The sequence below is a fragment of the Rhinatrema bivittatum genome, chromosome 3 (genome assembly GCF_901001135.1).
Source record: "Rhinatrema bivittatum chromosome 3, aRhiBiv1.1, whole genome shotgun sequence".
NCBI lineage: Eukaryota > Metazoa > Chordata > Amphibia > Gymnophiona > Rhinatrematidae > Rhinatrema > Rhinatrema bivittatum.
This window is the reverse complement of record NC_042617.1, coordinates 293,083,495-293,106,413: the sequence shown is the minus strand read 5'-3', so window position 1 is coordinate 293,106,413 and position 22,919 is coordinate 293,083,495. Positions and strand designations below refer to the sequence as shown.

Here is a 22,919-nt window from a genome sequence, read left to right as displayed (position 1 = left end):
GCTCAGAAGATTGACAATTTTTAATTAACATGCTCCGTTCACATTAGCTGACTCCTTCATCGTTTGTGGCCATGTTTGAGAAACACCGCTTTAAAGATACACGTGCCACGTCACCGAGCTGAATCCGGTACTGGTTTTGTCCCATAGCTTGCAGCGGTCTTAACTTTTCTTAGGGAAATCAGAACTGAAAAACCAGGACTGGATCAGCCTGTTCAAATAGACCCGGGTGATTTTTTTTTTTTTTAATATTGAATCAGAATATTAATAAGCTGGATTTTAAGTACTCGTTTGCAGAAGTACCTTTGGATCACTTTTCCTTTGGTATCAGCCCTTGGGCATGATGGAGATTTAATTCCACACCAAAAGGTGAATTCCGCTGCATTTTATTGGCTCGCGTTTAATTAAACTGTAGAGGAAAGGGCATGTTTGACTTTAACGATCGTGGAAGATAAAAATGTTATTAAGCAGTTGCGGTATTTTAGTTTTCAATCTTAAGATAGTTACTTGCCTTTGTCACAGTTTCTCCAGAGTACTTTTTTCAGATTTATTCTCTTTTTTTTTTTTTTTTTAATTCTTTTTTCTTTCGTTGTCATACATTTTGGAATGAATCGTGTGCACCTGTTCTTGTAGTAGCTAGGCTTGCCTTCTCCTTATTAAGACTCTTTCCCCCATCTTTCCGGGGGGGGGGGGGGTTCAATCTTCAGCTGACCGACTGTAGTTTTGCTGAAGGGGTGCTCTGTGGGTGAACCACACCACCGTTTGTCTCCACTCACCTCAAAACTTGGTGGTGGGCGTAGCAAAGCAGGAGGAGCCAGACCTGCTTGGAAATAATTCAGAATCAAACAAGTGAGTTAGAGGAACCGTGAAGTAAATGAATGTTATAGGGGACTCTCCGAACTTCTTGGCCCGAACCGATAGGAGCGTTGCCCTGTTTCCATTGCAGTGTGTGCAGGCGCTCCTGAGCAGCACTGCAGGCGAAGGTTTCGGATGCATGGAAAGAACGCTCTCACTAGGCAGTTGGCACTGCACGGGAGGCTTGGCCTAATCAAGGCAAGCATTTCCACAACCAACGGGAGACTTTTGGTGGGGTTGTTACCTAAGCTGAAAGAAAAAAAACCCAACAAACAAACAGCCTTCCCTCTGTTCTGCAGATAACCCTGGGTGTAGTATTTTACATTGTGAAGATGAACAAAAAGGATAGATGCCTGTAGTCTTAAGTAAATCCTTTATTGAAGTGGAGACACAAGGGTAGCCCGACTCTGGCCGAGTTTCGCCGTCTCAAAACGGCTGCCTCAGGGGCTAAAATATAAATAAAAACTTTAAGAATAAGAATTAAAATCCTAAAAGTGAGAATTAAAAATAAGAAGAAGTATTTTACATTGTACCATCAAGCACTATATAAAATCGATCTTGTAATTGCAGTGTCCTTGCCCCAGAGAGCTTACAGTTGGCGTTTGGAGAGGGAACATTTTTTGAAGTGAGGAGGCAGCGGGCACTGCTTTTCTGTGGTAGCCTTGCTCTGACCCGGGTGCAGGGTCTTGATGACATCGGGGCTGGATTTAAGATTTTGGCGTGCCTAGAAAGAGTGCCATGGTGGCTCCGGTGGCACATGACCCTAAAGCAAGCAGAAGCAGGCATCTCTTTTGCCTGGATATGTGGTGCCTTCTAAAAATTGACCGCCCTAGGAGATTGCCTCTGTTTCCTATCCCTAAACCCAGGTGCAGATGAAACAGAGATCAGCAGCACCTGATATCTCTCTAATGAGGGCATGGTCAGATTTTTAAGACTTTTGAATATTTTTTTTAATTGCTCAGGGGAAAAAAATTGAAACAGAAGAGCAAAACTCAACTGTGCCCCCCCCCCCCTTCTTGTTAGCCTGTGTTCCAAAGGTAAAAAAAAACCTATGCAAGCGCCATGTTGGCCTGTGTGTATGTGTGTGTGTGTGTGTGTGCGCCTCCGTCTCCCTCCCTGTTTAATGCCCTCCATGGATACCAAATGGTCAGGATATGTCAAGGGCTCCCGATCTTAACTGGGATATTTTTTTTGGGGGGGGGGGGGTCTTCATAAATGCATAAACTTGCAGAAAGCAGGCTCCACTAGTTCTGCGTGGAACCTCTAGCTGCTGCCTACATTGCACGAGGTGCAGGGTTTGCAAGCAGCTGTATGTTGCCTTGGTCTAGAAGAGAAACTGGCGATTGTTACAGTTAGATTTAGTTTACGGGATTCTCTTCCCCGCCCCCACCTCGCCTCTCTTTGCGGAAAGTGACAGCCCAGTTTTGAAGTAGAGCGCAGCCAGAAAGGCTGGCAAGGGGGTAAATCTAATTCGAGCATTTCATATTTAACTGAAGCAAATAGCATTGGCCTTTTGCGCAACAAAAAAAGAAATTGTGAGGCTTCTTTCCTTGGTTGAATTAAGTAAGGATGCTAAAAACAGGTGGTTGTACCTGTCCCAGGAAGTGCAGGAATTTGATTCTTCATCCCGTCTGGCCTAGACAGAGGCTGCATCCTTCCCATATCCTGGAAATTGATTGAGCGTGCCGTGCGCTAATTGGGCTTCAAGCATATTTTATTGCAGGAGCTAGCATAACCAGACAACTGCACAAGCAGTATTTTCATTTGATTTCGTAAGGTTTCATCTAGCACTTTCATTAGCGTGACCAAATGGCTCCATTTCCTGGGCTTGTCCTGGTTTTGTGCTTGTTGTTTTCGTGGAAACAGGAACTCCAGTACATTCCTGACTTGTTGTTGTCTGATAGCCCTGGACTGCACAGAATTTTTCTCCAAATAATAATAATTATAAGAATGTAAGGAAGTCATCTTCAGTCTTTCACATACTGATGTGCACCAGGCAGGAGAGGGATCTCGGAGTGATCAGATTTGATGATCCCAAAGGTGCAAAACAATGAACCCAATATTTAAACAAACAAACAAAAAAAAATCTTGGCCAGATGTCACACTTACCCAGCTAAGTGGCGCTGCTGAATTTCCAGCTTTTATTTAGCCGGATAACTCAGGGGTGGGGAATGGGTGGATTGGGGAGGAGTCGAGTTAGCCGGATAACTTATCTGGCTAACTCTCTGGTCGGGCCACAGGGCTGTCCTAAAGTTAGCCGGATCAACTTATCCATCTAACTTTAAGATAGCTGGGCAGTGCCAGATAAGTGTATCCAGCTAACTTGCTGAGCCGCACAGTGGCTGAATATGAACCCCAGTGAGCCAGAGGAATACTCAGGTGCACAGGGAGACGCACAACCAGCAGACTAAAGGCCCTGTTTACTTCACACAGGAGGAAACCCTTAGTAAATAGGTCCCTAAAGGAGGTGATAACATTTCTGTATGGGTCCTTGGTGAAACCTCATCCAAAGTACTGTGCAAAGATAGGCCAGAGAAGGGCTAAAGAAAATGGTAGCAAGTCGTACGAAGTGAGACTCGAGGATCTAAATATGTTTAATGTAGAAGAGTGGGATAGGGGGGTGATCTGGTGAGAACATTCTAATACCTTAAAGGTACAAATAATAATCAAAAAATAAACAAAAGGTTTTAGAACAAGGGATTCACAGTGTGAGGATGAAAGTGGGAAGATGCGACTGTAACATTAGAAAATAGTTCTTTCCAGAGAAGGGTGGTGGATGCAAGGAACAGCTGTGGGCAAAAAAAGCAGTAACAGAATCCGAGGAGAACTGAAACAGGCACAGAGGCTCCTTAGTTAAGAGACGTCATTAGAACCCCATGCAGGTATCGCACTGAACGAAGCATGAATGCAGCACGGACAGCTTGAAGAGCGGATTTCCATCAGAGCCCTGTACAGGCCTCGCAGTGATAGACAGGTACAGGCGGAATAAAGCATGGACGCTGAAGAGCAGATTTTCCTCAGAGCCCCCTTGTAGACCTTGCAAAGACACATGGCAAAAGCAATTTTCGAAGCCATCAAGCCCAGCATCCTGTTTCCAACAGTGGCCAAACCAGGCCATAAGAACCTGGCAAGTACCCAAAAACTAAGTCTATTCCATGTTACCATTGCTAATGGCAGTGGCTATTTTCTAAGTCAACTTAATTAATAACAGGTAATGGACTTCTCCTCCAAGAACTTATCCAATCCTTTTTCAAAACACAGCTATCCTAACTGCACTAACCACATCCTCTGGCAAAAAATTCCAGAGTTTAATTGTGCGTTGAGTGAAAAAGAACTTTCTCCGATTAGTCTTAAATGTGCCCCATGCTAACTTCATGGAGTGCTCCCTAGTCTTTCTATTATCTGAAAGAGTAAATAACCTATTCACATCTACCTGTTCTAGACCTCTCATGATTTTAAACACCTCTATCATATCCCCCCTCAGCCTTCTCTTCTCCAAACTGAAAAGTCCTAACCTCTTTAGTCTTTCCTCATAGGAGAGCTGTTCCATTCCCCTTATCATTTTGGTAGTCCTTCTCTGTACCTTCACCATCGCAATTATATCTTTTTTGAGATGCGGCGACCAGAATTGTACACAGTATTCAAGGTGTGGTCTCACCATGGAGCGATACAGAGGCATTATGACATTTTCTGTTTTATTCCCCATTCCCTTTCTAATAATTCCTAACATTCTGTTTGATTTTTTGACTGCCGCAGCACACTGTACCGACGATTTCAATGTATTATCCATTATGACACCTAGATCTCTTTCTTGGATGGTAGCACCTAATATGGAACCTAACATTGTGTAACTATAGCATGGGTTATTTTTCCCTATATGCATCACCTTGCACTTATCCACATTAAATTTCATCTGCCATTTGGATGCCCAATTTTCCAGTCTCACAAGGTCTTCCTGAAATTTATCACAATCTGCTTGTGATTTAACTACTCTGAACAATTTTGTATCATCTGCAAATTTGATCACCTCACTCGTCGTATTTCTTTCCAGATAATTTATAAATATATTGAAAAGTAAGGGTCCCAATACAGATCCCTGAGGCACTCCACTGTCCACTCCCTTCCACTGAGAAAATTGTCCATTTAATCCTACTCTCTGTTTCCTGTGTTTTAGCCAGTTTGTAATCCATGAAAAGACATCGCCACCTATCCTATGACTTTTTACTTTTCCTAGAAGCCTCTCATGAGGAACTTTGTCAAACGCCTTCTGAAAATCCAAGTACGCTACATTATACACATGTGTTTGTTTTCCCCCATTTGGCCACCTGCACAAGAGAACTGATGTGCAGTACAAGGGCACCCAAAAAGTTTCCCTTTCCAAATCCTAAGCAAATTATGTATGTTAATACAGTCTGCAAAGTTTGCCGCTTTCCCCCATAAGGCATGAATGCAGCAGAGACCACTGAAAAATAGATTTATACTAAGAAGTGTGAAAATTGACGTTTTAGGATAGGGAGACCCAGGAATAAGACCAACTGAGGCAACTGTGGAGCTGAGAAGCGGGCAAGTTGGTGCTGTGAAAGACTCCAGTAAGTAACACTGCCATGATGAAAGCGCCACACACGTCTTTTTTAATTTTCCAGGTTGTTTCCTTTTCCATTGTCACCTAATAGGCCATCGTTTTGAACTTTGTAATCCCCTTTTTCTTTTCTTTTTTTTTTTCACATGCTCTGCTTTGGTTCTTTCTCCACCGCCGACTCCGGCCTTCTAGATTTTTTTAATTGAGTGAATCGGACCACGATCGAGCCCTGAAGAAGTTGGTTGAACTTTTCTTGACCTGTTAAATAACAGGTCAAGGATTTAGCTGTGCAGTCTGACTCGCCCCTCCCTGCACTCCTGATCTGCTCATTACCCCCTCGCCCCTTCAGCACCCTCGCCCCATCCCGCCCTTTTCTTCTCCTCATTAGTTCCTTGCCCACCACTCGCCCAGACTGAACCCTACAGATGCTGACGCTATTTTGTTTTTTTTTCTATTGTGCATTTAGGAGTAATGTTCTTTATATTCGCTTTGTGGAAACGAGAGCTAATTTATTGCATCTTTTACATTCAGACTGTACCCCCCCCCCATCCTCCGTTCCTTGCAGTGGGAGCAGTATTTCACGCTTGTTGCATATATACTGTTACGTGGGCTTGGCCTGCCGTACAAGGGGCCTTCTGACTGACAGGCGAAGGTGAGAACCGACGTGGTCGGGTCGCCGTTTAGAAACCCTGTTTTAAGATCGTTTTACCTAGTTGATGCCTGCTCAGAATATTCGGGCTCCATTCTTTCTGTGCATCTCATGGAGGAGAAGTTGATGTTTCCCAGCTTGGGGGAGGGGGGGGAACAACGGTTGCTGTTGCCAGATGACCACAGAACACATCCTGAGCTTCCTGCTCTATTGCCGCCGAACGGTATCCTGAAAGTGGACAAATGATTTATTTTTAGAAGATGGCGTTGAAAGGCACAGAAGAGGCCACACGACCCAGCACTCAGTTATTTGGGCTTTTTTTTTTTTTTTGTCTGCACAGAGTGTTTGTTGGCTGGAACGATTTCAAATAGCCGGACGTCGAAATGGTCAGGTTTTTTTTGGGTTTTTTTTCCCCCAGCATCGCGCAGTCGGCGGCAGAGTGAAGACCGAAACTCGTGAAGTCTTGATTAGAGAGTCTGCAAGGCCAGCACCCTTTTTTGATTTGGCATTCGGTATTGTGTATTAGCCGCGCGCGCTCTTTCACCGCAGGCTTCCTGCGCCTCCGCGTTGCAGTGCACCAGCAGGCACCGTGATCTCTTCTGCAGGCAGTGCGGCGTTCTGGAAGAAAACTGCGCCTTTCCGGGTCGGGCATCGTTTCAAAATGGTCCCTTCCCTCACCCCTTGCACCAGTGAAACTTCTTTTCACTTTCAAGGTCTCAATTGGGATCATTTTTTGGCTTTCTTTTAAGCAGTTACCCTCAGCCCCTGGAAGCAGCTGTGTGCTTCCTGACAGCCTTCACAAGGCCTTTTGCCATAAGCAGTTGTTTTGCTTTTTTTTTTGTGCTTTCTTAAAAACATTCCATAGCGTTTAAAAAGGCCTTGCTGGGAGCGCGCACGCTTGTGTGCTCGGCCTTGGACTGAGCTCAAATTGCCCTTCGCAAGCTTACTCCTGAGTTTCTGGAGGACAAATGACATTTTTTTTTTTTTTAATTATTTTATATCCTGCTCTGTCCTGCTAAAAAGAAAAAAAAACTGCAGGGCAGTGTTTATGACCTGGTGCCTAAACCTACCGGTTCTGAACAAAGGAGCCCGGCCTTCAAAAAAAATAAATCTATGAATTGCAACATAGAAGTCTTTTAAACCCATCTTTGACTGAGGTTTTAGTTCACTGTGCTGTTGGATCTGTTTTGACTTTCCTGAAAATGTATCATTGTACGTGTGTGTGTTCTGTATAGAATGGCTATTTACGTATAGCCATTTACTTATCTAGAATCCTGCCACGTGCGGTGCTGTCACCAGAACTCGGAGCAGCATCCTGGGAGAATGGCTTGGGTAATGTGTATTGCATGCATACGATCGCCGTGAGAGTCCTTTCTGCGGGGGGAACCCCCCCCCCCCCCCCCCCCAGCGGCTTCACCCATGGAAAGAACCTGTTCTAAAACATGCTGATAAACTTTAATGCTCCTGAGGCTTTCATGTGCGTAAGCTTACCCACAGTGAGTGGGAGGCATTCCCGGGGGCGGTGGCGGGGTTGGCCCTTGCAGGTGTCTTTTTGCATTTTTGGAAAAAGCTATGCATCAGACTGGCGAGTAGTTTTTGGGGGAATAACGTTCAAAGGCAAGGTATGCACGTACATTCCCTTTTTTTTTTCTTTTGAAAATTGGTGTAACATGCGCAGATTTTATTTCAAATTTATATGAGCTGTTACAAAAATCACCCCAATATGGTTATTAATTACCCTAAAACGGTGATAGACGTCTGTCTGCAGTTTAAACACTTTATTGCACACAGGATACAGAATTCTGCCTGTGTTGGTAGGAGTTTTTCTTTTCTAGTTATTTGGGGTATCCCTAACCTAATGGGCTTCTAATTCTGTGGGCATTTCAGGCCTGGTTTCCTAGCATACAGCCACAATGTCGTTACCTTCGCTCCAAAATGTCCTTCACAATAGCTGCTTGTTCCAGCTGCTTGGGGTTTTTTGGTTTGTTTTTTTTTGGCAGCATAAGACCGATCTGTTCGGATTTTTTTGCCTGAACAAAAGGGTAGTTGGTATTGCACTCATAAACGCAAAGTAAAGTTGCAAATCAGTTACAGTTCAAGGTCAACTTGAGCGTATCCAGCAATAATAAGAATGCCCTTGCTCAGCAGATCGACTTGCAGCATTGCTGTGGTTGGTGCACCTTGTCTGTCCAGGCAGTGGGCATGGGGAGAACAGCCCTCCCCCCCCAACTTTCCTCAGTTCCTTTCTCTCCCTTGTTGCTCCATCCAATTAATTAGCGATGGATTCGGAAGCCCGACAACCCAATTAGTGCAGAAATCAAAGTCAGAGGTCTTTGCAAATCCATACGAGAAGGATTGGATTAGTCCTGAGCTCATCATTCGAAATGCATTGGGGTAAACGTCTCAAGTGGTGTGTGCTAATCATTAAGACAAAAACAGGGCCAGTGCTAGCATTTTTGCTGCTCTGTGTGAACTTACTGTGCTGCCCCATCCTCGGTTTTTTGTTTTTTTTTTTAAACACAGAATACCTCACCCCAGTTAAACATGCAGAACACACTCACCCTCACCAAATTCAGAATAAAGAGACTATAATCAGAAACTGAACTGGAAACCGCCACAAGCCAGACTCTGTATGCAATGAAACACCACCAGTCCTCCTAAATCATTCATCAAACAATAAAATCATGGAATATAAATCAATCATATTAGTAAAACCATACTTATAAAAAGAATATTTCCAATGATCTAAGGAATAGAATAACATTCAATAATTAAGAGCTCATACAAAACATTAAAAATTTCCCAAACAACAATAAATTATTTCAAAATGGCAGACACAGACATCCAATAAATAAAACTAATAAGGAAGTAAAATCTACCGCTCTCCATACCTGAACACTTTTTATTTCCAGTTATCCTGAGTAAGGCATGGATTAGTGAGGCAGCACGAATTTTCTTCACGCACACCCACCCACCCACCCACCCAGGTTGGCTCCCATTCACATGCACAAACAACCCCAGACAGGTACACACACACACACACACACTCACACTCCAGGCAGGCTCCCATTCACATTAAGCCCCCCTCCTCCAGTCAGGCTCCCATGCATTCATTCATCATTCATTCTCACACACACACACACACACACACACACACACACACACATCAGCGGGAGCTATTCTGCTGCTCCTCCTTGTGTGCTGTCCCATGTGCTAATTAAACTACGCAAACTTAGCACTTCCTCTATGCTGATCTCATGCATTGCAAGATCAGCATAGAAAACGTGCTAGCTGCACTTGTGTTGAGCAGCGTATGCCAGCACCGAGAAGGAGTAGGAGAACGGGCTCCTTCTTCTTTCTTTGGCCGCCGGTGGGATGGGGTCCACCGGTAGCCTTATGAGCCTCTTCCTCTTCTGGGCCGTCGGTGGGATAGCGTCCACTAGCGGCCTTGCAAGCTTCCTCTTCTTCCGGGCTGCCAGTAGGATGGAGTCCACCGGTGGCCTCATGAGCCTTCTCTACTTCTGGGTTGCCGGTGAGTTGCGATCTACCAGCGGCTTCCACGGGCCTCTTCCTCTTCTTGGCCGCTGGTGGGACAGGTTCACCGGTGGCCTCGCAGGCTGCTTCTTCCGCCACCCCTCCTCTGGCTGTTCCGCCCTGTGCAATTGCACGGTATGCACAGACGGTGGCGCCAGGCCTGGACAAAAGGCATCCAGATTTAATAACCACCTCCTCTGCCGAGTTACAGTGAATTAATCCCAAAGAACAGAGCAGCCTGCAGTATTAGGAAGACTGATTATTAATGGAGTGGTTGCAGACCACATGTTTACTGGTTGTTCCCTCCCAAAATTCCAGAGAGCTTTCCTAGTATAAATAGCTGCTTCTTATATAGTGTGTGTGTATATACAAATTCTGACAGGCTAGGTAGACAGCTACAACGTTGCACATGAATAGTGCTACTGCTAAAAGTAACAAGAAAAAGTCCTAATGCCAACGCACCTTTTTTATTTTATTTTTTTTTGTCTTCTGGCAGTTTCTCCTGCTCCTTTGTGCGTCATGCTGAATATGGATCAGGAGTCTCTGTGCGCAGTAACCCAGAGATTGTTTTCCCCCTCTATTTCATGTTCCCTCCCAACTTAATTTTAGTCCTCGTCATTGCAGAGGGCTGTCTTCGACCGGGGGGCGGGGGGGGGGGGGGCATGCAGCAAGCCCCCGTCCAGAACCCTGCAGTTATGGACTCTAAATGTGGACACTAGGTGTCACCTTTTGAGCGCTGACTAATGAGTTGTCCCCAAGTCTCAGCCCAACCTGACTTGGGGATCTAAAGGGACCCTCGACATCAAGTCACCAGGCCAGCCTCATTCCAATTTAATATCTACGGGAGACCGGAGCCTCCAAAAATTGTATTTTTTTTCCCCCCCCCAGATTGGGATTTTTGAAGAATGACAATGCAGAATCTGAAATCGGATATCGGGGAATTTTGTATTTCTGGAGAGAGGGGAATTACTGCTATTAATTTATATAGTGCTGCAGGTTGTATACAGTGCTGCACAGACACAATTAGAATTTATTTAAGAAATATAGACAAGATGCACAGGATACTGTAGAAATCCTGGAGCCTATTTCCCAGGACGCAGATGCACATTAGTAGTGGAGGAGTAGCCTAGTGTTGCGCTCGGGGGTGGAACCCTTGTCCTGGAACAGCGCAGGGACTGCCCCAGGGGGCGGAGCACTGAGGGAGACAGAGGCAGAGTCGAGCTTCACCACTGGAAGCCCGAGGTCCCCCCGGGAGGAGTCCATAGTGACCCTGGCACCTTGGACTTAGATGGGCCTCGCAGGGTCTCCAAGAGAAATGGAAGTCCAATGTGCCCACAGGAACTAGGGGAGTGCTGTAGGGTTCGAGACTGAAGACAGGAGGCAGCAGAGAGAACCAGAACAGGGATGGAGAAGACAAGGCGAGGAACAGAGCCAGGAACTAAGATGTGGTCAGGCAAGCAAGGTCAAGTCCAGGTAACAGTCCGATGAGTAGTCAACGAAGCAAGGGTCAAGAGCCGGAGGTCCAACGGGTTCTAGAACAAGCTGAGGTCTTGGGCAGGTGGCAGGCAGGTCAAGAACGAGCTGAGGTCTTTGGCAGGTGGCAGGCAGGCAGGTCAGGAACGAGCTGAGGTCTTTGGCAGAAGGCAGTCCAACATAAGACCAGGGAGACAAACAGACGAACAAGCAGGAACAAGCAGGATTAGGAATCAGGAACAGAACTGGAACGAAGGATCCTGGAACAGACTAGGAACAAGCAAGCAGGAACACGGTGACAATCTCAGGAACAAAACGACCCGATTTCCAAGGCAAGGAAGTGAAGGCGATCACTTCCTTATATTGGGGGTTCAATCAGGGCACGCTGCGGAGCTAGGCCCTGCCCTGGTTCCTACTTCAGTGCGGCTGGTCTGCGCGCAAGCCTGGGGGCATAGTTAGACAGGCTGATGGCGCTCGGCCTGGCGCATCGCAGGAGGCCCAGCAGTCGTCACCGCGGGACGCCACGGCCTCACTGGGCTAGCTAGGGCCACGAGGGAGGCAGCGCTGGAACTTAGCATGGGGGCCCGGAGGTGAGCAGTCCCGTGCGGGCGGGGCGCGTAACACCTAGTGGTTAGAGTAGTGGCCTGGGAAGCCAAGGTTCATATCCCACTGCAGCTCCTTGTAACCTTGGGCAAGTCGCTTCACCCCCCCCCCCCATTGCCTCGGATATAGATTTTACTAAGCATTTTTTCCCCATAGACAGCGAATGGGGGCGAGCCTTAGTAAATAAGGCCTGTAGATTGTGAGTTCTCTTGGGGCAGGAAGATTTCTAATATTTCTTGTCATGAGTGTGATTCGATACCCATATTTTCCTCTTACAGAGGAAGTAAACCTCAAACGTGCCTCTGAATGAGAGGAGCAAATCTCATTTTAACTACTGACATTTACATGGTTAACTGTTTAAATGAGGGGAGGGTGCATTATAGGTTTGCCAACAAAACAAAATAAAAAAAAAGTTGGCCAGGCCTCTCTGCCCCTCTCCCCATCCCTCCCTCTTCTCCACAGTGGCATATTCTCCCCTCCACCAGCAAGCCCCCCCCCCCCCCCCCCAACATGAACCTTTTTCTTGAAGAGCAAGAGCTGATACGAGGTCCAGCTGTGGCAGTTGCCAAGCACGTGAGCCGGAGATCAACCTTGCACGTGATCTGCTCTCAAGCCCTGTGCCACTTCCACAGTCGTACCTTGTTCTGGCCCCTGCTTCTAAAACAAAAAAAGGCCACGGGAGAAGGGGTAACATAAAAAATGTTCTATTCCGCCCTTCTTACATTCAGAGCGGATTACGAGGAGACGTTCATAAATTTCATGAATAACAATAACATAGGTAAAAGAAGAACATTAAATCACTCATTAAAAGAAATTCTAAATAAATGTGTGTTTAACACCTTTCTAAAAGTTTTGGAATTTTCACAGGTTCTTAAATCTTTTGGTAATGTGCTCCAAAACATAGGGCCAGCAGCAGAGAGTACCCTCTCACGTGTTTCGGCGGGGCGGATCAGTTTTTAGAAGATGGAATATCAAGGAGGTATTGGTTTGCTGAGTGTAAAGATCTGGATGGAGGGTAAAGTTTCTTAATGGCGTTTGTCCAGGGAGTGTGTGGATTGAATATTAAAGAGTGAACGATTAGACCAAGTTTATATTGGATCCTATATGAAATAGGTAGCCAATGTAATTGTTTAAGAATAGGTGTGATGTGTTCTCGGCTAGATATATTAGTTAGTAAAGGGGCGGCTGTGTTTTGAATAATTTGTAATGGACGAATTATATATTTGGGAATACCAAGAAGCAGTGAATTGCAATAGCCCATTCCTGAGAACAGAAACGTTTGTAAAACGGTCCCTAAAGTCCTCTGGTTCTAAAAATGGTTTTACATGTTGAAGTAATTGCAATTTGTGGTGTGAAATTTGAGTTAAGTTTTTTATGTGAGCTTGCATGTTTAATGATTGATCAATTTGAATTCCCAGATTGCGGACTACTTTGGAAAGTTTGATTGATTATTTATCAATGCTTCGGATGGACTTGAGTCAGATGGGAATCTTGACAGATCAATTATTTCTGTTTTTTGAAGATTGAGTGCCAGCTTATTATTTGATACCCAACTTTGTATTGCTAATAGTACTTGGGATAGAAAAACGTTGAGTTTCAGACCAGGTTGAATTAATCGGAAAGAAAAACTGTATATCGTTGGCATATAATCTATAAGAACATTGAGGCTTGCTAGAATACGGCAGAGGGGGGTTAAGTATATATTGAAGAGTACCGCCGATAGGGCGGAACCTCGGGGAACACCGGATGTAGTACATTTCCAAGAAGACTCATGAGAGTCACCTTTCACTTGTAATGTACGGTTTGAGAGGAATGATGAAAACCAGTTTAGTACGTTGCCTGTTAAACCTACTGCTTTTAGACGGTTTCTTAAGATGTTGTGATCAATTGTGTCAAAGGCTGCCGAGATGTCTAACAGTACCATTATAAAGCTTGTGCCTTGTTCGAATCCAAGTTGCACCAGTTTCGAAAGCAAACTTGTATGAAATAATCTGCACAAACTCAGCTGCAGAAAGTTCCACCTGCTCTTCACAGGGTGCAGCTTGCACATATGATTTTATGTGAATGCTTTTTAAAATCAGAATCATGGGTGTAAATTCAAACCCAAACCCCAGCTCTGTCCATCCCCAACCCCCCACACCCTGCAGAATGCACACAAACATCAGTCAATTTTATAACATGCCAGTTATGTGTTTTCTCCATTGATAAGCAGGGCTGAATTAACTGACATGTGGTTGATGTCATACAAATGAGCCAAACAGAAACTTTTTTCCTTAACTCATTGAGCTTTTGCTCTTCTGAGCATGAGTGGGAGTTCTGTGCCCTTTCTCTCAATTTTGATAGCTCTTGATATCCTCATTAGTTAAACTTTTTTTCAACTATTATGTTACCTTGCTGACTCTGCAGACCCCAACAGCACTTTTTTTCATAAAAATGTCTGGCTCCAAAAAGCCCACTATTAGTGGCTTCAAAGACTGCGTATGTGGTAGAAAAATGTCCATTGCAGATGGTCACGACATCTGTTACCAGTGCCTAGAACCGAACTGCAACCTGGCCAGCTGCTATCATTGCGGCCGGATGTCTCAGCGCTCTGAAAAGTCCAGGGGCTGGAAGATGGAGGAACTGCGTAAGTTTCTGAAGAGCTGCAGCTGGTCAACCTCCCAAGAGTGGTGCCTCATCAGGCTCCCTGGGTGCCAAATAGAGGAGGAACTCCTTGGGTAAGCCTCCCTACTCACTAGAGCAGCCTTCAGGGACCTCCACCTCCTTGCGGTCAAGCAAACAGAAAAAATACCTTTCCCAGGCATTGCTGTTGCGGGCTTGTAGAGTTTGGGGACTTGTAAAAAAAAAAAAACAAAAAAAAAAACAGGGGTACAGCAGTGCCAAAGAAGCATTGGTCCTTGGAGCTGTCGATACAGCCGATACATGACTCCCTGGTATATGAACTCTTGGTGCCGTTGACATACTAGCGCCATCTCGACACCAGCACCTGGCACCATTGAGGTAGGTAGCGCAAATGCCCCTTTGATTACACTCACCAGTGACAACGCAACCAGCCAAGGAACGCTCAACACACCGAGCCCCAGAGCACTTGAAGCATTGAACCTCAGTACTATTGATGATCCTTCCTTCAACACTGCCATTGTCGAAGCAAACTTCTACATCATCGACATACTGGGCTGCAGTGCTTCCGATGCAACTGCATACAAAATCACCTTTTATACGTTTACAAAGGATAACAGGAGCAGAAGGAGGTATGCTTCACTTAACCTCTAATTACAAGAGCAATGTCTCCATCAAGGCTACTGGAACAAGGCTTGCAGTTAAACACAGCAGACCCCCATTTTCTCCCTATGCCCTTACGGCCCGATTTTAAACAGGCCACGTGCCTAAAAATGGGGGATTACGCACATGGCTGGGTCTTGCGCATGCTGCGCACATTTTTGGAAGGGCCCGGTCGTGTGTAAATCCCATCAGCCGCTATCACAGGGAAGTGCACACCGGCCGGTCTACTACTGTTTCAAAGGAGCAGTAAGGTAAAAAATTCTAATAAGTAGGGATTAGGGCAGAGAGGGGAAAGGTAGGAAGGTTAGTTAGGGATATAGGGAATTTCCCTCCCAGTCCGCTCCTTAATTGGAGCGGACTGGGAAGTCTTCTATGGCACTGAGATGAACTTATTCAGTTCATCTCAGTGCCATAGAAGACCACTCTCCCTTCATCCAGGCGGGAGAGTGGATATGTTTTACCCTGGATCTAAAGGATACCTATGCTCACCCATCCATCCCTTCCTCCCTCCAGCACTATCTACACTTTGTGGTCGAATCCTCTCACTACCAGAACCAAGTGTTCCCATTTGGTCTGTAAGTAATGCTGAGGGTCTTTATTAGATGCCTGACTATGGTGGCAGCGCATCTGCATATTTCCTTATCCTGAAGACTGGCTGGTAACTGCAACTTCCTAAGAGGGAGTCTTTGTAAGCTGGGGCACCTAGTAGATCATTTCAATTGCTTCAAAAGTTCAGTTGCTTTAGAAGTCTTTGGCCAATTGAAAAAGTCTTTAGCAGGGTGTGCCTCAGTGGTGCTGGGACCCTTTGTGAAGTCTTTGGTTCTTAGCACCTCCTGATGCGATCTTTCTGGTTGTCTTGGTCTTCTTCCTGGTTTTGAGCTGCTGCGCTGGTAGTTTTATATGTGGTTGTAGAGCTTAGGATGTCATCATTTGTATCTAGTTCCATGATTGGCTACCTTTTGGTTGCTAGGCAGCTCTGGCCAATTCGTGCTATCTTATGGCCACACCTTCTCGATACATGATTCACTCATCTGATTCCAGAGGATGCCTGGCTATGTCAGAATGTATTGTCAAGCTGTCATTCGCTTAATTCAGTCATCATGATGTTTTCAGCAATGGTATTTTCCAGATGTTGCACTGAGTTCCTTTTTCAGGTCCTAGGACAGTACATCCTGCTTACTTGAGTAAGGCATTTCTGAAACAGTTGAACTTACATTTGCCTCATGTGTTCTCCCCCCTGCCTATTTATTTATAGTTTTGCTGCACTCAGTGAACAGGAAGTTTTTGGTTACATAGAAAGAGCACAAAGTACAACAGAGAGAGGAAAGCATGAATTGTTTTTTTCCTGACCTTATCTTTATTTCCTATTTAATTCCTTTAATTCCTATTTAAAAATCTATTTCTATATAAAATAACTAAAAGTGACTTTAAGATCATGAGAGGTCTTGAACGAGTAGATGTGAATCGGTTATTTACACTTTCGAATAATAGAAGCACTAGGGGGCATTCCAAGAAGTTAGCAAGTAGCACATTTAAGACTAAACAGAGAAAATTCTTTTTCACTCAACGCACAATAAAGCTCTGGAATTTGTTGCCAGAGGATGTGGTTAGTGCAGTTAGTGTAGCTGGGTTCAAAAAAGGTTTGGATAAGTTCTTGGAGGAGAAGTCCATTAACGGTTATTAATCAAGTTTACTTAGGGAATAGCCACTGCTATTAATTGCATCAGTGGCATGGGATCTTCTTAGTGTTTGGGTAATTGCCTGGTTTGGCCTCTGTTGGAAACAGAATGCTGGGCTTGATGGACCCTTGGTCTGACCCAGCATGGCAATTTTTTATGTTCTTATGTTCTAAAGAAGACAATTCAAGTCCATTAAATCCTAGAAATCTTAATACATTTTGAAAAATTGACTGTAGTTCCATCTCAAAAATTCCTATTCTTTGGGGCATGGATAGACTCTCTGTGTGCTTCTCCTGTCAGATCGAGCACGCCCTCTCAGGTCCCTAACTCATCGATTAGTGAACACAGATAAGTCAGCAGCCATGGAAGTGCTAGTTGTTAGAGGGCAGAGGTGCTGAAAACAGTCCTCCACATCCCACTCCCGCCCCAGCCAGTCAGGTTTCCAGGATATCCCTGATGAATATGCATGACAAATATTTGCATACATATATATTTATTTGCATGCACTCTTATACATATTCATTTGAGATAGCCTGAAAACCTAACTGGCTGGGGGTTAGCCCAGTGTTCAGTTTGAGCATCTCTGTTCTAGGCCGTATAGCCTAGACCAGAGATGCTCATGAACACACCTCCACATGCGACTCCTGCAATGGGGCCTCCACTTCCAATGAGTACTGACTCAGCCTTTAACGACTTTAGTGAATATGTCACAGGAAATAAAGCAAGAATTTCACTGCTAGTTAGAACCCTACATCTTTCAGGAAGGGGTACCACTTTTGCTACTTCCTCATCAGGTCACATCAACGACAGTCGCGTCCACCAAGGGATGGGAAGTCCACATAGGTAAGAACATAAGAAAATGCCATACTGGGTCAGACCAAGGGTCCATCAAGCCCAGCATCCTATTTCCAACAGTGGCCAATCCAGGCCATAAGAACCTGGCAAGTACCCAAAACTAAGTCTATTCCATGTTACCATTGCTAATGGCAGTGGCTATTCTCTAAATGAACTTAATAGCAGGTAATGGATTTCTCCTCCAAGAACTTATCCAATCCTTTTTTAAACACAGCTATACTAACTGCACTAACCCAAGGAACTTCGTCGTTAGCAAAAAGGCAGTTTCAGATCAACCTTCTATAGTGCAAGCATTCAGATATGCCTCAATAACTCTCTCTTATCTGCTCAAAAGCAAAAGCATTCTCCTTGAGACTGACAGACAACCATGTTTTCTGTCAACAAACAAGGCAGATCATGAACTGTCTGCTAAGAAGTAATAAGACTATGGTAATGGGTGCACAATCTCCAAGCAGTTCTTCAAGCAACCTACCCCCTGGGAATTGACCATATGCTTGTCAATTGCCTCAACAAAATATTTCACTGACACAAATGGTCCCCACAGCAGTCAATAGCCAATAAACCGTTCAATCTGTAGGGACATCCCTCAGTCGACCTCTTCGCATCAAATGAGATCAACAATGTGGAAAAGTTTTGTTCCATTCTTCCCAGAGAATTTGGATCCACTCAGGATGCATTTCTGCTCAACTGGAATGCAGATCTTATGAACGCATTTCCACCGTTTCTGCTGGTAGCCAAGACAGTACAGAAACTGCTTATAGACATGACCTGTCTAATACTTATAGCACTAGCATGACTCAGGTAAGTGTGGTTCGTGTACCTAGTGCAACTTTCTATCAAATTCCCCCCCCTCCCCCAATTGTGCTAGGGGTCAATCCATCCATGTTAACTCAAGAAGAGGGATGTCCATTTCATCTGAACCTTCCCTCTCAACCTGACAGCAGCCTGGTTGTTGAGCACTCACTGATTGCTCCATTTTCCTTACCCAAGAAAGTCAAAGACACAGTAATATCCACTAAAAAGCCTTCAGCTAGAAGAAGACTACTGTGGAAACTGCCCTTAACCTGATGTCAACAAAGCTCCTTAGACCTGTTTACATGCATGCCACAGGAACTTCTCCAGTATTTGCCCTTCCTTTCTTTCTTTCTCAGGTCTTAATACCACTTCAGTACAAGTTCATCTCAGTGCCATAGAAGAGTAGGAATGATCTTCTTTTATCCTTTAGTATCAAAATTCATGAAGGGTGTATGGCATACTAAACCTCCAGTGGTCAAGCACCTGTTCCATGGGACCTTAGCATAGTTGTGACACAACTTATGAAGTTGCCTTTTAAGTTATTAGAGTCTGCTTCTCTCAAGTTTCTCACATGGAAAGTATTATTCCTTGTTGCAGTTGCAGTCATGTCAGCCAGAAGAGGAACTTTAAGCTTTTGGTTTATTACTCACCTTATTTGTAGTTCTTCCTCAATAGATTGATGCTCCATACCCAGCCAAAGTTCCTATCAAAGGTAGTTTGGTAGTTGTCTAGTTGGCTAGCAGACTTTATCACACATTGTAATGCACTAGCAGTCCTCCAAATTATGACCTTGTTGAGGCTTATGAGGTGAGAGCTATGGCTTCATCAGTAGCTCATCTGTGAGCAGTGCCTTTTGAAGACCTCTAAAAAAAAAAAAAAAAAAAGCTGCAACTTGGTCATCAGTGGACACCTGTCATGTTCCATTACTGTCATGTTCCATTACTGTCTGGACAATGTATCAGAAAGCGCACTAAATTTGGACAAGCAGTTTTGTGTAGCCTATCTACCCTCCACTTGGGGTGTGGGTTGCTTATTCAGTAAATGTCCTGCTACAGCCCTCAGCTTGGGACTCCCCATGTTTCATGGCTAATTTGACTGATGGAGAAAGCAAGTCTGCTTACTGTAAACAGTGTTCTCCATAGACAGCAGGATGAATTAGCCATGCTAAATACCCATTTGCCTCCTTATAGAGATGATTACATAACTAGACTTAACTCTAAAACTGACTGATGGGCTCATGAAGCAACACCCACGTGGGAGCTCCCACACATATTCAGTAGAATAAAAGCTCTATAAAAAGAGAGAAGGGTCCTTTTGGTGCTGTCGGATGATGTCACTAATTCATCCTGCTGCCTATGGAGAATACAGTTTACATAAAGCAAACTTGCTTTATACACACAAAGGACTTTGAAGATTCATCTCTAATTGGTTGAGACTAGATAGTAAGCATTTATTTACCATCTAATCTAACTATAATAAACAGGAAAGTTGCCCTACACCTACATTGCTTTATGCAAATTGAGCTTTGCCCCTCTTTCTGTATTATCCAATCAACTGTCTACTACTACATATGGAACGTGAATTCCATCCCTCTCTCTGGCCCCTCTCCACAATACACCCCATCTTAGCCTGCAATCTCTACTATCATACATTTCAATTACACATTTCCTACACTTCACTTTCCCCATCCTTTCCCCTTCATGGCCTCTAAAGCAAGATGACAATGTGTAGTCCAGCAGTGTACCATTGAGCAGGTTGCATTTCATATGATCTGTATGGGGAAACTGGAGCTGGCAAAATTTCCTTTCGAGCACTTTTTTTTTTTTTGCTGTGTCCAAATTATCCTTTGCCAGTCCTTTAAAACCTCCTGCATCCTCCTGCAATTCACCTTGAACTACCATGAAAAGACACGAGCTAAATTTAAAAAAAACCAAAACAAAACAAAATATAAATATGTTCATCTGGAGTCTCCTTTCTGCGTGGCCACAGACGGATGGGCATGGCGATCCTTTTACTTCAGTGGGAATTGCACCTTATACTGGAAAAAAGGATTTTCTGTATTAGCAAATTACAATAGGGGCAACACAGGAGGAGGGAAGATGCTAGGTGGAGCTAGGCTTGGAGCTCTGACTCTCTCTGTCCTCTGCTTTCTAACCGCCCCACCACAGTGGGGAAAGTGTGCTGGATGGAAGAGCCCTCATGAAGAGTAGTGCTGCAGTTTCAATTTTTTTTTTTTTCCATTTTTAGTTTGGACTTTGACAGGTTATCTGAAATGTGGAATTGTAACCTCTGTCATTACTGTTTATGTAATGTTCCTAATTTTATGCAAGAGTTTCATAGTGGCAGGGTTACAACAAAGTAGGACACACACACCCCTTCCATTTTTGGTGTACTGTTCATCTCTTTTTTTGTTTTCTTATTATTTTTCTGATCAGCCAGTTTTCTTCTACTCCTTTTGGGTTTCCAGATCAATCGGAACTATTCTCTGTCGGGCTATGGGGCCCTAAGTCTTCATTTGCAACTCCCTAGAGATTTATTTTCCTCTGTTTTTAACCTCCTTTTCCCCCACCTCAAACCTGGCCTAGCACAATGTGGCTTCCTCCGGAACCAGGTACCTGTCTGTGTACCTCAAGTCCAGCCTCTGGGTGTCGCTGTTGAGCGAGTCGGTGGAGAAAGAGTCCTCCTTCTCAGGAGCTGTGAGTGCTGCCTCCTCGTCATCCATGGGAACAGAACACAAGCCCTCTGCGTGGTAGCGCACAGCATAATCACCGAGCTGGCCCTTATTGTTCTCACCTCACAGGAGTACTTAGCCCCTCTACAAAGTCCCTGTTTTGAATTGTCGGTTCAGTGTGCTGCGGCAGTCAAAAAAGCAAACAGAATGTTGGGAATTATTAGGAAGGGAATGGTGAATAAAACGGAAAATGTCAATGCCTCTGTATCGCTCCATGGTGAGACCCCCACTTTGAATACTGTGTACAATTCTGGTCGCCGCATCTCAAAAATATATAATTACGATGGAGATGGACTGATTAACTTTCCAATTGCGTTTTGCTACATAGGCTATAATATCTCCTCTTAACACTTCTTTCCCCGCTTCCCAGAATAACAGAGACGTATCTAGGTGCTGTGCATTGAAGGTCACATATTCAGTCCATTTCTCTTTCAAATTGGAATGAAAGTCCCCATCATCCTTCAGGTAGCTTGGAATCTCCAAACCCTTTCCCCCGAGTTCCTTGTGCCCAGCTGGAGCTCCATCCATACTAAAGAGTGGTCTGAGAGAGCCTGCGGTCCAATTTCGGCTTGTACTACTCTTGGGAAGTCAGATTGGTTTACTAATGTATAGTCTATCCGTGAAAGTGATGAGTGCGCCCGAGATGTGTGGGTAAAGTCTTTCTCAGTAGGATGCAGCGTCCACCATGTTAAGGGGAATGGAACAGCTCTCCTATGAGGAAAGACTAAAGAGGTTAGGACTTTTCAGCTTGGAGAAGAGACGGCTGAGGGGGGATAGGATAGAGGTCTTTAAAATCATGAAAGGTCTAGAACGGGTAGATGTGAATCGGTTATTTAGTTTTTCAGATAATAGAAAGACTAGGGGGCACTACATGAAGTTAGCATGTGGAACATTTAAAACTAATCGGAGAAAGTTCTTCTTCACTCAACGCACAATTAAACTCTGGAATTTGTTGCCAGAGGACGTGGTTAGTTCAGTTAGTATAGCTGTGTTTAAAAAAGGATTGGATAAGTTCTTGGAGGAGAAGTCCATTACCTGCTATTAATTAAGTTGACTTAGAAAATAGCCACTGCTATTACAAGCAACGGTAACATGAAATAGACTTAGTTGTTGGATACTTGCCAGGTTCTTATGGCCTGGATTGGCCACTGTTGGAAACAGGATGCTGGGCTTGATGGACCCTTGATCTGACCCAGTATGGCATATTCTTATGTTCTTATGTAAATCTTGCAGGAAAGCTTAGGCAGCATTGGGGTCAATACTGCAATTATCAGGCAGACTTACAACCTTACTACCAATCGTTGGCCACCCAATTAATCAGTCTCCGCCCGGGTCTCCAGAGAAGCACTTTTTATATTTGGAAAGAATGAGGCTTGTCGTATCTCTTTCAACTATTTGATGAGACGAATGGCTTATTCGTGTCCTTTCGGGACCTACAAACTAAATTTGATCTCCCTCAAGCGGACTTCTACGCATACCTTCAAATCAGACACTTTGTTCACTTGCTAGATCCTAGTCTGTTGGATACTTCAATGACTGCTCGATTATGTCATTTTTTTCTCAATACAAATGCTCAAAGACCAACCATTGCCAGATTTATGAAGGTCCTTTACGATTTCCAATATGAAGACTGCTTTACAGCCCGTTTACAGAAAATGGCAACTATGTAAGATTCCGTCAACACCACGCTCTTAAGTTTAAAAGGTTATTTTGAAGACATCACAAAGATAACCACTAACAGTGCATTAAGGAAAACCTAGTTGACATTTCTTTGGTTTTTCTACATGACACCAGAGCTAGTCCACCTGGCTCACCTGACTGCATCTCCCCTGTGCCCTAAATGTGGACATACAATTGGGGATTACACCCATGTTTTTGGGAATGCTA

The 22,919-nt window shown here is 44.4% G+C and overlaps 1 protein-coding gene across 3 annotated transcripts in view; it reads left to right on the top strand.

Annotated features, from left to right (window-relative positions):
- FIGNL2 (fidgetin like 2) overlaps positions 1 to 22,919 on the top strand; it is a 107,198-nt gene that overhangs the window by 6,599 nt on the left and 77,680 nt on the right. Inside the window, exon 1 of one of the 3 annotated variants that reach the window (XM_029594971.1) lies at positions 262 to 366. The exons of the other annotated variants lie outside the window; for them this stretch is intronic. The gene's annotated coding sequence lies outside the window, so the exon portion shown is untranslated. Of the gene's footprint in view, positions 1 to 261; positions 367 to 22,919 lie in introns of those variants that run through there. 3 annotated transcript variants of the gene reach the window in all.